Here is a 14,940-nt window from a genome sequence, read left to right on the forward strand (position 1 = left end):
GACACATTGGTTGCGGCTGGGTTGGATGTGCGTTGTGTCAAGAAGCAGTGCGGCTAGGTTGGGTTGTGTTTCGGAGGACGCATGGATATCGACCTTCGCCTCTCCCGAGTCCATACGGGAGTTGCAGCAATGAGACAAGACTGTAACTACTACCAATTGGATACCACAAAATTGGGGGGAAAAGGGGGTAATAAAAATTTGAAGAAAAAAAAATAAACATTGTCTGTGTGGTGGCCTGGAGTCTCAGAACCTGTTTCTGGCAAGCACACACACAAACACATACACACGTCAGAGTCCATCATGATGGTTACATAAATAATGTTTGATGCATAGAAAGCCTTGCCTCCATCAAAATGCTTTAATGGCAAATTGGATTATAAAAGATATCAACACACACCCCACGCACAATATCACAAAATCTGACTACAAGCCAAACAGAATGAGACGAACCTCCAAACAGTCTCTATCCTGAAACCATGGTTGTCATGGTTACTGTATAAGCATTGGCCTCTACCTCGTCTCTCTGTTACGACCATTAGGCAGTGAGATGGGCTCAACCTCCCTGTAGCTCCCTGCTCCATAACCCTGTGGTGCTAACCTCAACACCACTCAGCAGCCCTCCCCGACCTCACAAGGTCAAACCACTCCTCCACTTACATCTGATCTTGTAAAAGTCACTCCTCAAATTGCAATAAGTGTGGAAGGGGGGGTTCTGGGATAGGCATATTCTCTCTTTCACACAATATACACAAAGACACAACCTGTGAGATAGTAACCCCGGTGGCGTTTGACTGTCTCTGCCCTGTTTTAGATAAGGACAGTGTGTTGCCCCTAGTTTCCCATCTGGACGTGGTCTTTCCCTTGTACATGTGACAGAGCAGGCAGGTCACCCATGATATAAGTCAGTATTCGACATCCATCCATGTCTGATGATATAGAAACCGGCCACTAGGGGCAACAGTGAGCACTCCCTTAATGTAGGTTTGGGTTTTGCTAGGAAGTTGTCGATGGGGATGGCGGGCGTAAGCATCTGCCTCTGATTCCAAAGGTTGCATAGTTGAATCCAGCGATAGAAAGTTGTTTGTGATATTTTTGTTTTAAGCCTATTCCAAACTTGAACCCTTACCTTAAAACCTCTACCGCTTCTCTCTCCCGGATCCGGGATCCTCCTCATCAAAAAAGCTGACGAGCATAGCCTAGCCTAACGGGACAGGGATATCATAAAATATAATTTTCATGAAATCACAAGTCCAATACAGCAAATGAAAGATAAACATCTTGTGAATCCAGCCATCATTTCCCGATTTTTAAAATGTTTTACAGCGAAAACACAATATGTATTTCTATTAGCTAACCACAATAGCCAAACACACAACCGCATATTTTCACCATGTTTCCACCGCATAGGTAGCTTTCACAAAACCGACAAAATAGAGATAAAATTAGTCACTAACCAAGAAACAACTTCATCAGATGACAGTCTTATAACATGTTATACAATACATTTATGTTTTGTTCGAAAATGTGCATATTTGAGGTATAAATCATAGTTTTACATTGCAGCTACCATCAAAAATAGCACCAAAGCAGCCAGAATAATTACAGAGAGCAACGTGAAATATATAAATACTCATCATAAAACATTTATGAAAAGTACATGGTGTACAGCAAATGAAAGATAAACATCTTGTGAATCCAGCCAATATTTCCGATTTTTTTAAGTGTTTTACAGTGAAAACACAATATAGAATTATATTAGCTTACCACAATAGCCAAACACACAAACGCATTTATTCACCGCAAAGGTAGCTTTCGCAAAAACCAGCAAAATCACTAACCTTTGGACAACCTCATCAGATGACAGTCTTATAACATCATGTTATACAATACATTTATGTTTTGTTCGAAAATGTGCATATTTAGAGCTGCAAATCGTGGTTATACATTGTGAATACGTAGCAACATTTTCCCAGAATGTCCGGAGATATTTTGGACACTCACCTAATCTGACCAAAGAACTCATCATAAACTTTACATAAAAATACTTGTTGTATGGCAAATGAAAGATACACTGGTTCTTAATGCAACCGCTGTGTTATATTTTTAAAAATAACTTTACCATAACATACAGCTTGCGTTATTGTGAGACAGCACTCACCAACACGGCGGAGAATAGGAGTCAACATTTTACACAGAAATACGAAATAACATCATAAATGTTTTCTTACTTTTGCTGAGCTTCCATCAGAATGTTGTACAAGGAGTCCTTGGTCCAGAATAAATCGTTGTTTGGTTTTAGAATGTCCATTTCTTCTGTCGAATTTGCGCCACAATGCTAGCCAAGGTTGCTAACATTCCCATCCTCTCTTGGCGCAAAGAACGGAAAACTCCAAAAGTCCCAATAAACGTTGAATAAACTGATAAAACTCGGTTGAAAAAACCTACTTTATGATGTTATTATCATATGTATCAAATAAAATCAGAGCTGGAGATATTCGCCGTGTATACCGAAAGCTTTTCAGAAGACAATGTCGAGCTCCCCCGCGCGCCTTCGAGGACAAAGAAAATACCGGACCTGTCACTCCAAAAGCTCTTATTCGACCTCAGATCAAGCTAGACACCCCATTCCACCTTCCACTGCCTGTTGACATCTAGTGGAAGGCGTATGAAGTGCATGCATATCGATAAATAAAAGCCAGTTGAATAGGCAGGCCCTGAAACAGAGCCTCGTTTTCAGATTTTTCACTTCCTGTATGGAAGTTTGCTGCCAAATGAGTTCTGTTTTACTCACAGATATAATTCAAACAGTTTTAGAAACTTGAGAGTGTTTTCTATCCAATAGTAATAATAATATGCATATTGTATGATTTAGAATAGAGTACGAGGCCGTTTAAATTGGGCACAATTTTTTCCAAAGTGAAAACAGCGCCCCCCTATTGACAAGAACCATTCAGAGTTAATGCCTAACCTTAAGAATTCAGAGTAAATGCCTAAATGTAACCTTAAACACTTTGAAAATGTGACATTTGGGACAACTTCGAAGTTTGAGGTTTGAAAGAACCGTCTAATTCTGACGTGAGACTGTGAGAGCGAGACTGGGTTAGTTATTTTTTGTTCAGAGAGCGAGGCTGGGTAAGTTCTGTTTGGTTCAGAGAGCGAGGCTGGGTAATTTCTGTTTGGTTCAGAGAGCAAGGCTGGGTAAGTTCTGTTTGGTTCAGAGAGCGAGGCACTGCTCGGTTGGTTAGTTCTGTTTTGCTCAATGTCTTCCCTCTGTCATTTCTCTTACTTTACTGCAGCTAGCAACTCTATTGAGCAAAACAACATTTCATGCTGCTTACTTTAAATCTACATAAATAATTGCCGCCTTCTCACAGACATTATAAATGCCTAGTTACGAGATAATTACCCCTGCAAATATTGTGAGTAAAACAGTATTGTTGTTTATTTCAGTGCGATAGAAACAACAGCCCACTTTGCCTGCTGAGAGCACTCTGCTGTACATCCACCAGCCATATGATCCTAAGGAATCCAATCAGAGATAGTGTAGAGAACAGACATATGATCCTAAGGAATCCAATCAGAGACAGTGTAGAGAACAGACATATGATCCTAAGGAATCCAATCAGAGATAGTGTAGAGAACAGACATATGATCCTAAGGAATCCAATCAGAGATAGTGTAGAGAACAGACATATGATCCTAAGGAATCCAATCAGAGACAGTGTAGAGAACAGACATATGATCCTAAGGAATCCAATCAGAGATAGTGTAGAGAACAGACATATGATCCTAAGGAATCCAATCAGAGATAGTGTAGAGAACAGACATATGGGCTTAGGCCCCTATCAGACTGGAGTAGGAAACACATGTTTGCTTGGCTGAGGTGAACCACAGTTCCACATCACTAATCCTGACGCCTGTACACTCTCAGCACTGGCTTCTCAGCTTTGAATTTCCTCAAGTCGGACTTTAGCATACCCTCGCCTGTTGAGGAGAAGAAATGTACTCAATGCACTGAATACATTCATGTGGGGATTCTGCCTGGTTTAAGAATAGTTTTACTTCTTTAGTTATGTAACAGCTAACATAAAGCTACTGTATATAACACTGGATTTGCATCAATGGAGAAGCTTTACCCAACTAACCCCCATCCGCCTCCATAGCTGTCTCACTCAGACCTACCTGCTCTAATTAACATGGTGTCTAGCCAGGGAGACAGCCTATTAACCCACATTGATTTTAATTAGTCTCACCGCCTAGTCGAAATACTACAGAGTTCCAACCAGGTAGTCCAGCAATCAACCAGGCAGAGACTGGCAGAGCCCAAATTCTTGATGGGGAGATGAATCATAATGAAAGAGAGAGATACAGAGAGAGAGAAAGAGAGATAAATACAGAGAGAGAGAGAGAGAGAGAGAGAGAGAGAGAGAGAGAGAGAGAGAGAGAGAGAGAGAGAGAGAGAGAGAGAGAGAGAGAGAGAGAGAGAGAGAGAGAGAGAGAGAGAGAGAGAGAGAGAGAGAGAGAGAGAGAGAGAGAGAGAGAGAGCAAAGGATTTATTTTACAAATGCCAGTAGTCTTGGTAATGTCATGCAGACCTATCCAGCCTTGACTGTGTAAATAGCAGAAACAAAGAGCCTGTTGTGATTCCACGTCTGACAGAATCCCTCAATGGCGCATCCAGCCAGGTGACTGGCTCCTCAGTCAGTGAAACTAAATATTTGGTGTGTTTCACTGCACAGATCCATTAATTGGGTGCACAGGAGCAATTTGAATGAGAATTGAACGCTCCATTAATCTGAGTTAGAGGTATTAGATGAGCCAGAGAGACTTTTAGCCCGTTGGACTGAACGTGCTGTTGCTCTTTTAACCTTGACTCTCCCCTGGAACTTTCCACAACGGAGCCGAATCAATGTTAAGCTTGTGTGTGTTTCCAAAGTGGTTAACCTTATACAGCGGTTTAAATTAGGCCTGTGCTTTAGCGTATTGCTTCTGTCAAGGCGTCTGTGAGCATGATTAGTGTTCTCAAGAGGTGTTTAGACTAGAGGTAAAAGGCACCATTTGCAGCTAACCATGTATAGTCAAATATGCACTACTATAGGTGTCTGTGAGCTGTCCTGGAAAGGTTACATTGACTGTGTGTCTCTCTGACTGTGAGTGATTGTAGGAATAGAGTATCTGTTAACTGTACATGTCACAGGTAGATTGCTACTTGGTCCTATAATCACACTGTAGGATTCAGGGAGAGGTACCTTACTGACAGCAGTCCATTTGTGGTTAGTATACAGCAGTTTTATTGACACACAGCAGTGACTCGCCCTCCCTATTCCACTGAAGCAGATCAGGCTCGTGGCAGGAGCTCATTGTAATGGCAAAAATGGAACAGAGTCAAACATGGTTTCCATATGCTTTATTTTTTACTAGGCAAGTCAGTTATGAACATTATTTACATTGACAGCCTACTCTAAACAAGACTGGTCCAATTGTGCACCACCCTATGGACTCCCAATCACAGCCAGATGTCATTCAGCCTGGATTTGAACCAGGTACTATAGTGACGCCACTTGTGCTGAGATGCAGTGCCTTAGACCACTGCGCCACTCGGGAGCCCTTCGATACCATTCCATTCCAGCCATTACACTGATACGTCCTCCTATATCTCCTCCCATCAGCCTCCACTGTTCTGAAGGTTATGTAACTGCTAGTTCAGGAGGGTTTCTGTGTGTTTAGCAGGAAGGTCAAGATATCTGTTATTGCCTTCCTGCTTCTTCCTCCTCCGTGACAGTCAGCAGCCAACAGGAAGGCAGTACTGGAGGGTAAATGAGCTGCTTGCACCTCCTGCTGTCCTGCCTTTTTTTTTTTTTTTTTTTCCCACCAGGTTGCCAAGTTCTCATTTACAACTGTGACCTGGCCAAGATAAAGCAAAGCAGTGCGACACAAACAACAGCACAGAGTTACACATGGACTAAACAAACGTATAGTCAATAACACAATAGAAAAGTCTATATACAGTATGTGCAAATTAAGTAAGATTAGGGAGGTAAGGCAATGAATAGGCCATAGTGGCGAAATAATTACAATTAAGCAATTAAACACTGGAGTGATAGATGTGCAGAAGATGAATGTGCAAGTAGAGATACTGCGGTGCAAAGGAGCAAAACAATTAAATAAATAACAATATGGGGATGAGATAGTTGGGTGGGCTATTTACAGATGGGCTATGTACAGGTACAATGATCTGTAAGCTGCTCTGACAGCTGATGCTTAAAGTTAGTCTGGTGGCATAAGGAGAAAGCTGGGATGGTGATTTATTTATTTAACCTTTATTTAACTAGGCAAGTCAGTTAAGAACAAATTCTTACTTACAATGACAGTCTACATTTAACCAATCACATCATGTTTTGTTTGGCATTCCCATTGTAATTGGCTCCTGAGCCTATAGGAGGCCATTTTAAATGTATAACATCGTCATTCTTTTATTCATCTGTAACGGTGATGAAAGAGAAACACTTTGGTTTTATTTTTATCAACTTCCACTGTCCTCCCGTGTTCCCTTCCCAGAGTCTGGTAGACCCTTGCCCGGGGACCAGACGGGTGAAGTTCTAGATCCACCAACGTCTGGCACATTGCAGTGTTTGAATGTAATGTTCCTCCCAGGTTCTCTACAAGCTAGAATGTGAAATACAATTACATTTGAACTTACACTACAGGTTGTCTGTGTGGTTGGTCCTTATTCAAGTCAAAATTCATGCCCTTATTAAGACAAGGGGGTAATACTTATTTAGCATTTATACGATCTGCCTTGAGATTTATATGTATTTGAAAGAGTTCTACACAAACAAAATAGTCATTCCTAGGCCTACTATTATCATCATTGGATATGGCGAGGATGAGTAACCTGCTGTTATGGCACCTCTTCTCTCAGCTCCCAAGTGAGAGTGAAGTCAATTTAGGGCTCGGTTAGGGGCAGACAAAGTGTGACATTTGGAGAAATCTGGGATGCGCTGTCTTAGCCTCTTAGTGAGCTGGAGTGGGGCCAGGAAGGGGGGCCTGGCTCATCCATTACCCCCCTGTGCCAGTGGCTGGCTGGCTGGCTCCCTGAGCTGCGCTGAGTAGCAGACAGAGCCAGTGCCAAGTCTCTGTACAGAACAGCGGGGATAAACTCGAGCACCGCCAGTCTAAATCCCCAAAGGAAGACTTCAGATACCTGATGGGGATTAGACAGACTAAATGGGTAAGTGACTTAATTAATAATTGAAAGCAAACAAACAGACACACACGCAGGGAAAAATGTCAAAACAAAAGGTCTGCAAGTTGTTGTTGAGTTGTGGAAAAAATGCATAGGACAGGATGTAGAAGGTGTGTATGGGCCTGTGGGTCTGTGTGCATCACTGGCCCACTGTCTGTGAGTTTATCTGCATGTGTGTGTGTACCTGTATGCGTACGTGCGTCCACGTGTGTCCCTGTGGCTGCCTTGGAGCAGTGTGACACAACTGATGGCAAGGTCACACCTCTAAGTGTGATAGATTGGGGGCATCTCCTTGCCACCTTTACCTCAACACTTCCATCAGGGCTGTGTGCTTATCAGATCACAGCATTAGGCTTCTTCTGTGTTTGCAAGAGCTAGGAAAACCTTATCTCCCATCTCAGAGAAAAGAGGTTGAGTGCTGCAAGGACAGAACACATTTACACACAACTCCAGGCTGTAGGGACACCACTGCCTAGATTATCCCATTTATGGTCAACAGAATCAGACAGCTGTCCACTGTGATACCTGATGTTTACTGTACAATTAATGCTGACAAGATGTTCTGCATGCAGGATCTCAAGACTTGCCAGAGGATTCAACTATTATTCTGTAGACTAGCTGTTATATATGGATAGCTAGTCAGTTGTCCAACTGAATGTATTCAAATGAAATGTGTCTTCCGCATTTTACCCAACCCCTCTGAATCAGAAAGGTGCAGGGGGCTGCCTTAATCAACATCCACGTCTTTGGCGCCCGGGGCAGAACGAGAGATGTTTACCTTGTCAGCTCGGAGAGTACGATCCAACCTTCCGGTTACTGGCCCAACACTCTAACCACTAGGCTACCTGCTGCCCCGTGATACAGTATATGGATATGGCATACAGTATATATATATTTATATATATGGCGAGAGCTAGGAAAACCTTATCTCCCATCTCAGAGAAAAGAGTTTGAGTGCTGCTGGCTGCAAGGATAGAACACACTTAAATATACATATCTATACATATATATGCAACTGTGCTCTTGGTTATCTCTCCTTCTTCACTGCTTTGCTTTCCCCTTGGTTCTCACATGAAAAGAGGTCTGGTTAAGCACTCCTGTTCACATGTTCATTGTGTCTGAGGAAAATTGTCCTTGACAAATGTCCTTGACATCCTACCTGCTCAAGGTCATACTACTGTCATGGGAGAGAGATGGAGATCTATCGACGGTGGAAAGTTAAGCCAAAACTATCTTGTTTTTCTGTGACATTTGGAGAGGTACAGGCTGAATCTGAATATATTATTAGTAGAAAAGGCCAATTCATCCATACTGTTTATACACTGCTCAAAAAAATAAAGGGAACACTTAAACAACACAATGTAACTCCAAGTCAATCACACTTCTGTGAAATCAAACTGTCCACTTAGGAAGCAACACTGATTGACAATAAATTTCACATGCTGTTGTGCAAATGGAATAGACAAAAGGTGGAAATTATAGGCAATTAGCAAGACACCCCCAAAAAAGGAGTGATTCTGCAGGTGGTGACCACAGACCACTTCTCAGTTCCTATGCTTCCTGGCTGATGTTTTGGTCACTTTTGAATGCTGGCGGTGCTCTCACTCTAGTGGTAGCATGAGACGGAGTCTACAACCCACACAAGTGGCTCAGGTAGTGCAGTTCATCCAGGATGGCACATCAATGCGAGCTGTGGCAAAAAGGTTTGCTGTGTCTGTCAGCGTAGTGTCCAGAGCATGGAGGCGCTACCAGGAGACAGGCCAGTACATCAGGAGACGTGGAGGAGGCCGTAGGAGGGCAACAACCCAGCAGCAGGACCGCTACCTCCGCCTTTGTGCAAGGAGGTGCACTGCCAGCGCCCCGCAAAATGACCTCCAGCAGGCCACAAATGTGCATGTGTCAGCATATGGTCTCACAAGGGGTCTGAGGATCTCATCTTGGTAGCTATTGGCAGTCAGGCTACCTCTGGCGAGCACATGGAGGGCTGTGCGGCCCCACAAAGAAATGCCACCCCACACCATGACTGACCCATCGCCAAACCGGTCATGCTGGAGGATGTTGCAGGCAGCAGAACGTTCTCCGCGGCGTCTCCAGACTCTGTCACGTCTGTCACATGTGCTCATGTGCTCAGTGTGAACCTGCTTTCATCTGTGAAGAGCACAGGGCGCCAGTGGCGAATTTGCCAATCTTGGTGTTCTCTGGCAAATGCCAAACGTCCTGCACGGTGTTGGGCTGTAAGCACAACCCCCACCTGTGGACGTCGGGCCCTCATACCACCCTCATGGAGTCTGTTTCTGACCGTTTGAGCAGACACATGCACATTTGTGGCCTGCTGGAGGTCATTTTGCGGGGCGCTGGCAGTGCACCTCCTTGCACAAAGGCGGAGGTAGCGGTCCTGCTGCTGGGTTGTTGCTCTCCTACGGCCTCCTCCACGTCTCCTGATGTACTGGCCTGTCTCCTGGTAGCGCCTCCATGCTCTGGACACTACGCTGACAGACACAGCAAACCTTTTTGCCACAGCTCGCATTGATGTGCCATCCTGGATGAACTGCACTACCTGAGCCACTTGTGTGGGTTGTAGACTCCGTCTCATGCTACCACTAGAGTGAGAGCACCGCCAGCATTCAAAAGTGACCAAAACATCAGCCAGGAAGCATAGGAACTGAGAAGTGGTCTGTGGTCACCACCTGCAGAATCACTCCTTTTTTGGGGGTGTCTTGCTAATTGCCTATAATTTCCACCTTTTGTCTATTCCATTTGCACAACAGCATGTGAAATTTATTGTCAATCAGTGTTGCTTCCTAAGTGGACAGTTTGATTTCACAGAAGTGTGATTGACTTGGAGTTACATTGTGTTGTTTAAGTGTTCCCTTTATTTTTTTGAGCAGTGTATTATGGGCATGTGTGTGTCTGTCTCTGTCTCTGTGTGTGTGTCTGTCTCTCTCTGTGTGTGTGTGTGTGTCTGTCTCTGTCTCTGTCTCTGTGTGTGTGTGTGTGTGTGTGTGTGTCTGTCCCTGTCTCTGTGTGTGTGTGTGTGTGTGTGTGTGTGTGTGTGTGTGTGTGTGTGTGTGTGTGTGTGTGTGTGTGTGTGTGTGTGTGTGTGTGTGTGTGTGTGTGTGTGTGTGTGTGTGTGTGTGTGTGTCTGTCTCTGTCTCTCTGTCTCTCTGTGTGTGTGTGTGTGTGTGTGTGTGTGTGTGTGTGTGTGTGTGTGTGTGTGTGTGTGTGTGTGTGTGTGTGTGTGTGTGTGTGTGTGTGTGTGTGTGTGTGTGTGTGTGTGGCTGTAGCCATATATGAGGAATTTATAATAATAATGGGGGGGGGGGGTTTCAGTCTGGGTCTCAACTTACTGTTGAGAGTTAGAATAGTAGAATCCACAAGGGGACATTTTGAAACTTGGTTTTGCATCAGCAGTTTTACTTGTTATTGGTCACTCACTGACACCCACTCAATTAGCCCATGTCAGTTAACATTTTTAGATTTGGTAAATTAGTCTAGTTAGTTGAGCCAGCTATCTAAACGTGTAGTAATCATGGTCGAATTACCGACTGGACACGCAGAGCACGTGCCCAGGGGCCCACTTTGATTTTGTTAGTCACTCTCACTCAGATATCATATTAAGATGGCATAAGTTATGGAAAAATGTGTAGAATTGCAGAAAGAGCACGAAATGTGCTGTAAAACTGCTACAAATTCTCCTCACCCCACGACAAAATGTGCAGAAAAAGCAGGAAATGTGCCTTAAAACTGCTACAAAACTGCTACACAAAACCCATGACAAAATGTGTAGAATTGTAGAAAATGATTTGTAAAACTGCAACAACAAAATCTGTAAAGCAAACTTCTTTACCATCTGTTTTTAAAATATTGTTTTCTGCTAACAGATCTCTCTGTACGTATTAAATGATAGTTTTAATCCCAGTGCTGAATTAATGTGAGTTAATGTGTAACGGTTAATTGTATAGCTAATAGCCTATGTGTTTGTAGATGGACTGAGGGGAAAGAAGCTACAGCAACCAATGTGATAATGGCTGGGGTCAGCTGTTCTCCAAATGACATTTTAGAGTTTTTAAATTGTATAGAAATGCAGTAAATGAGCTTAAACTTTCTTAACACTCAGACCCTGGCTATGGCCCTGTGCTGTGTGTGTGTGTGTGTGTGTGTGTGTGTGTGTGTGTGTGTGTGTGTGTGTGTGTGTGTGTGTGTGTGTGTGTGTGTGTGTGTGTGTGTGTGTGTGTGTGTGTGTGTGTGTGTGTGTGTGTACAGTCCCCTGTCTAACCCTATTGGTATTCCAGTGGACTAGGCAGTGGAGGGAGGGAGGGAGATGGGGGGGAGAAGGTCCCTGATGGTTTAATTAGGGGTGTATATTACACAGTGGAGCAGGGATGTGAGGGTACACAGACAGTTACGCTCCCTAAGCACAGCACCACATTACCATACTGAGCACAGCACCACATTACCATACTGAGCCCAGCACCACATTACCATACTGAGCACAGCACCACATTACCATACTGAACACAGCACCACATTACCATACTGAGCCCAGCACCACATTACCATACTGAGCCCAGCACTACATTACCATACTGAGCCCAGCACCACATTACCATACTGAGCCCAGCACCACATTACCATACTGAGCCCAGCACCACATTACCATACTGAGCCCAGCACCACATTACCATACTGAGCCCAGCACCACATTACCATACTGAGCCCAGCACCACATTACCATACTGAGCCCAGCACCACATTACCATACTGAGCCCAGCACCACATTACCATACTGAGCCCAGCACCACATTACCATACTGAGCCCAGCACTACATTACCATACTGAGCCCAGCACCACATTACCATACTGAGCCCAGCACCACATTACCATACTGAGCCCAGCACCACATTACCATACTGAGCCCAGCACCACATTACCATACTGAGCCCAGCACCACATTACCATACTGAGCCCAGCACCACATTACCATACTGAGCCCAGCACTACATTACCATACTGAGCCCAGCACCACATTACCATACTGAGCCCAGCACCACATTACCATACTGAGCCCAGCACCACATTACCATACTGAGCACATCACCACATTACCATACTGAGCCCAGCACCACATTACCATACTGAGCCCAGCACCACATTACCATACTGAGCCCAGCACCACATTACCATACTGAGCCCAGCACCACATTACCATACTGAGCCCAGCACTACATTACCATACTGAGCCCAGCACCACATTACCATACTGAGCCCAGCACCACATTACCATACTGAGCCCAGCACCACATTACCATACTGAGCCCAGCACCACATTACCATACTGAGCCCAGCACCACATTACCATACTGAGCCCAGCACTACATTACCATACTGAGCCCAGCACCACATTACCATACTGAGCCCAGCACCACATTACCATACTGAACACAGCACCACATTACCATACTGAGCCCAGCACAACATTACCATACTGAGCCCAGCACCACATTACCATACTGAGCCCAGCACAACATTACCATACTGAGCCCAGCACCACATTACCATACTGAGCACAGCACCACATTACCATACTGAGCCCAGCACCACATTACCATACTGAGCCCAGCACCACATTACCATACTGAGCCCAGCACCACATTACCATACTGAGCCCAGCACCACATTACCATACTGAGCCCAGCACCACATTACCATACTGAGCCCAGCACCACATTACCATACTGTGCCCAGCACCACATTACCATACTGAGCCCAGCACCACATTACCATACTGAGCCCAGCACCACATTACCATACTGAGCCCAGCACCACATTACCATACTGAGCACAGCACCACATTACCATACTGAGCCCAGCACCACATTACCATACTGAGCCCAGCACCACATTACCATACTGAGCCCAGCACCACATTACCATACTGAGCCCAGCACCACATTACCATACTGAGCCCAGCACCACATTACCATACTGAGCCCAGCACTACATTACCATACTGAGCCCAGCACCACATTACCATACTGAGCCCAGCACCACATTACCATACTGAGCCCAGCACCACATTACCATACTGAGCCCAGCACCACATTACCATACTGAGCCCAGCACCACATTACCATACTGAGCACAGCACCACATTACCATACTGAGCCCAGCACCACATTACCATACTGAGCCCAGCACCACATTACCATACTGAGCCCAGCACCACATTACCATACTGAGCCCAGCACCACATTACCATAATGAGCCCAGCACCACATTACCATACTGAGCACATCACCACATTACCATACTGAGCCCAGCACCACATTATCATACTGAGCCCAGCACCACATTACCATACTGAGCCCAGCACCACATTACCATACTGAGCCCAGCACCACATTACCATACTGAGCCCAGCACCACATTACCATACTGAGCCCAGCACCACATTACCATACTGAGCCCAGCACTACATTACCATACTGAGCCCAGCACCACATTACCATACTGAGCCCAGCACCACATTACCATACTGAGCCCAGCACCACATTACCATACTGAGCCCAGCACCACATTACCATACTGAGCCCAGCACCACATTACCATACTGAGCCCAGCACTACATTACCATACTGAGCCCAGCACCACATTACCATACTGAGCCCAGCACCACATTACCATACTGAACACAGCACCACATTACAATACTGAGCCCAGCACAACATTACCATACTGAGCCCAGCACCACATTACCATACTGAGCCCAGCACCACATTACCATACTGAGCCCAGCACCACATTACCATACTGAGCCCAGCACCACATTACCATACTGAGCCCAACACCGCATTACCATACTGAGCCCAACACCACATTACCATACTGAGCCCAGCACCACATTACCATACTGAACCCAGCACCACATTACCATACTGAGCCCAGCACCACATTACCATACTGAGCCCAGCACTACATTACCATACTGAGCCCAGCACCACATTACCATACTGAGCCCAGCACCACATTACCATACTGAACACAGCACCACATTACAATACTGAGCCCAGCACAACATTACCATACTGAGCCCAGCACCACATTACCATACTGAGCCCAGCACCACATTACCATACTGAGCCCAGCACCACATTACCATACTGAGCCCAGCACCACATTACCATACTGAGCCCAACACCGCATTACCATACTGAGCCCAACACCACATTACCATACTGAGCCCAGCACCACATTACCATACTGAACCCAGCACCACATTACCATACTGAGCCCAGCACCACATTACCATACTGAGCCCAGCACCACATTACCATACTGAGCCCAGCACCACATTACCATACTGAGCCCAGCACCACATTACCATACTGAGCCCAGCACCACATTACCATACTGAACACAGCACCACATTACGATAGTCACTCAAAAACATACACAGACGGTTCTCAGACCTGTTATTGGCTGTTTGATTGACATCTGTTTGAGAAGAGTCGGAAAAGTTCAGACATTGGTGACTCATCTACTGCTGGGTCCTGAATGATATCAACAGGACAATTATGGAAATAACACCGAAACCCGTTGTCCTGCTATCTTCAGGACAAGAGATTGTGGAGAGATAGTCCAGTCCAAGTGTTTACTGATATCTTTCAGGATAACGTTTCGATAACAAGATCAA

The sequence above is a fragment of the Salvelinus namaycush genome, chromosome 16 (genome assembly GCF_016432855.1).
Source record: "Salvelinus namaycush isolate Seneca chromosome 16, SaNama_1.0, whole genome shotgun sequence".
Lineage (NCBI taxonomy): Eukaryota > Metazoa > Chordata > Actinopteri > Salmoniformes > Salmonidae > Salvelinus > Salvelinus namaycush.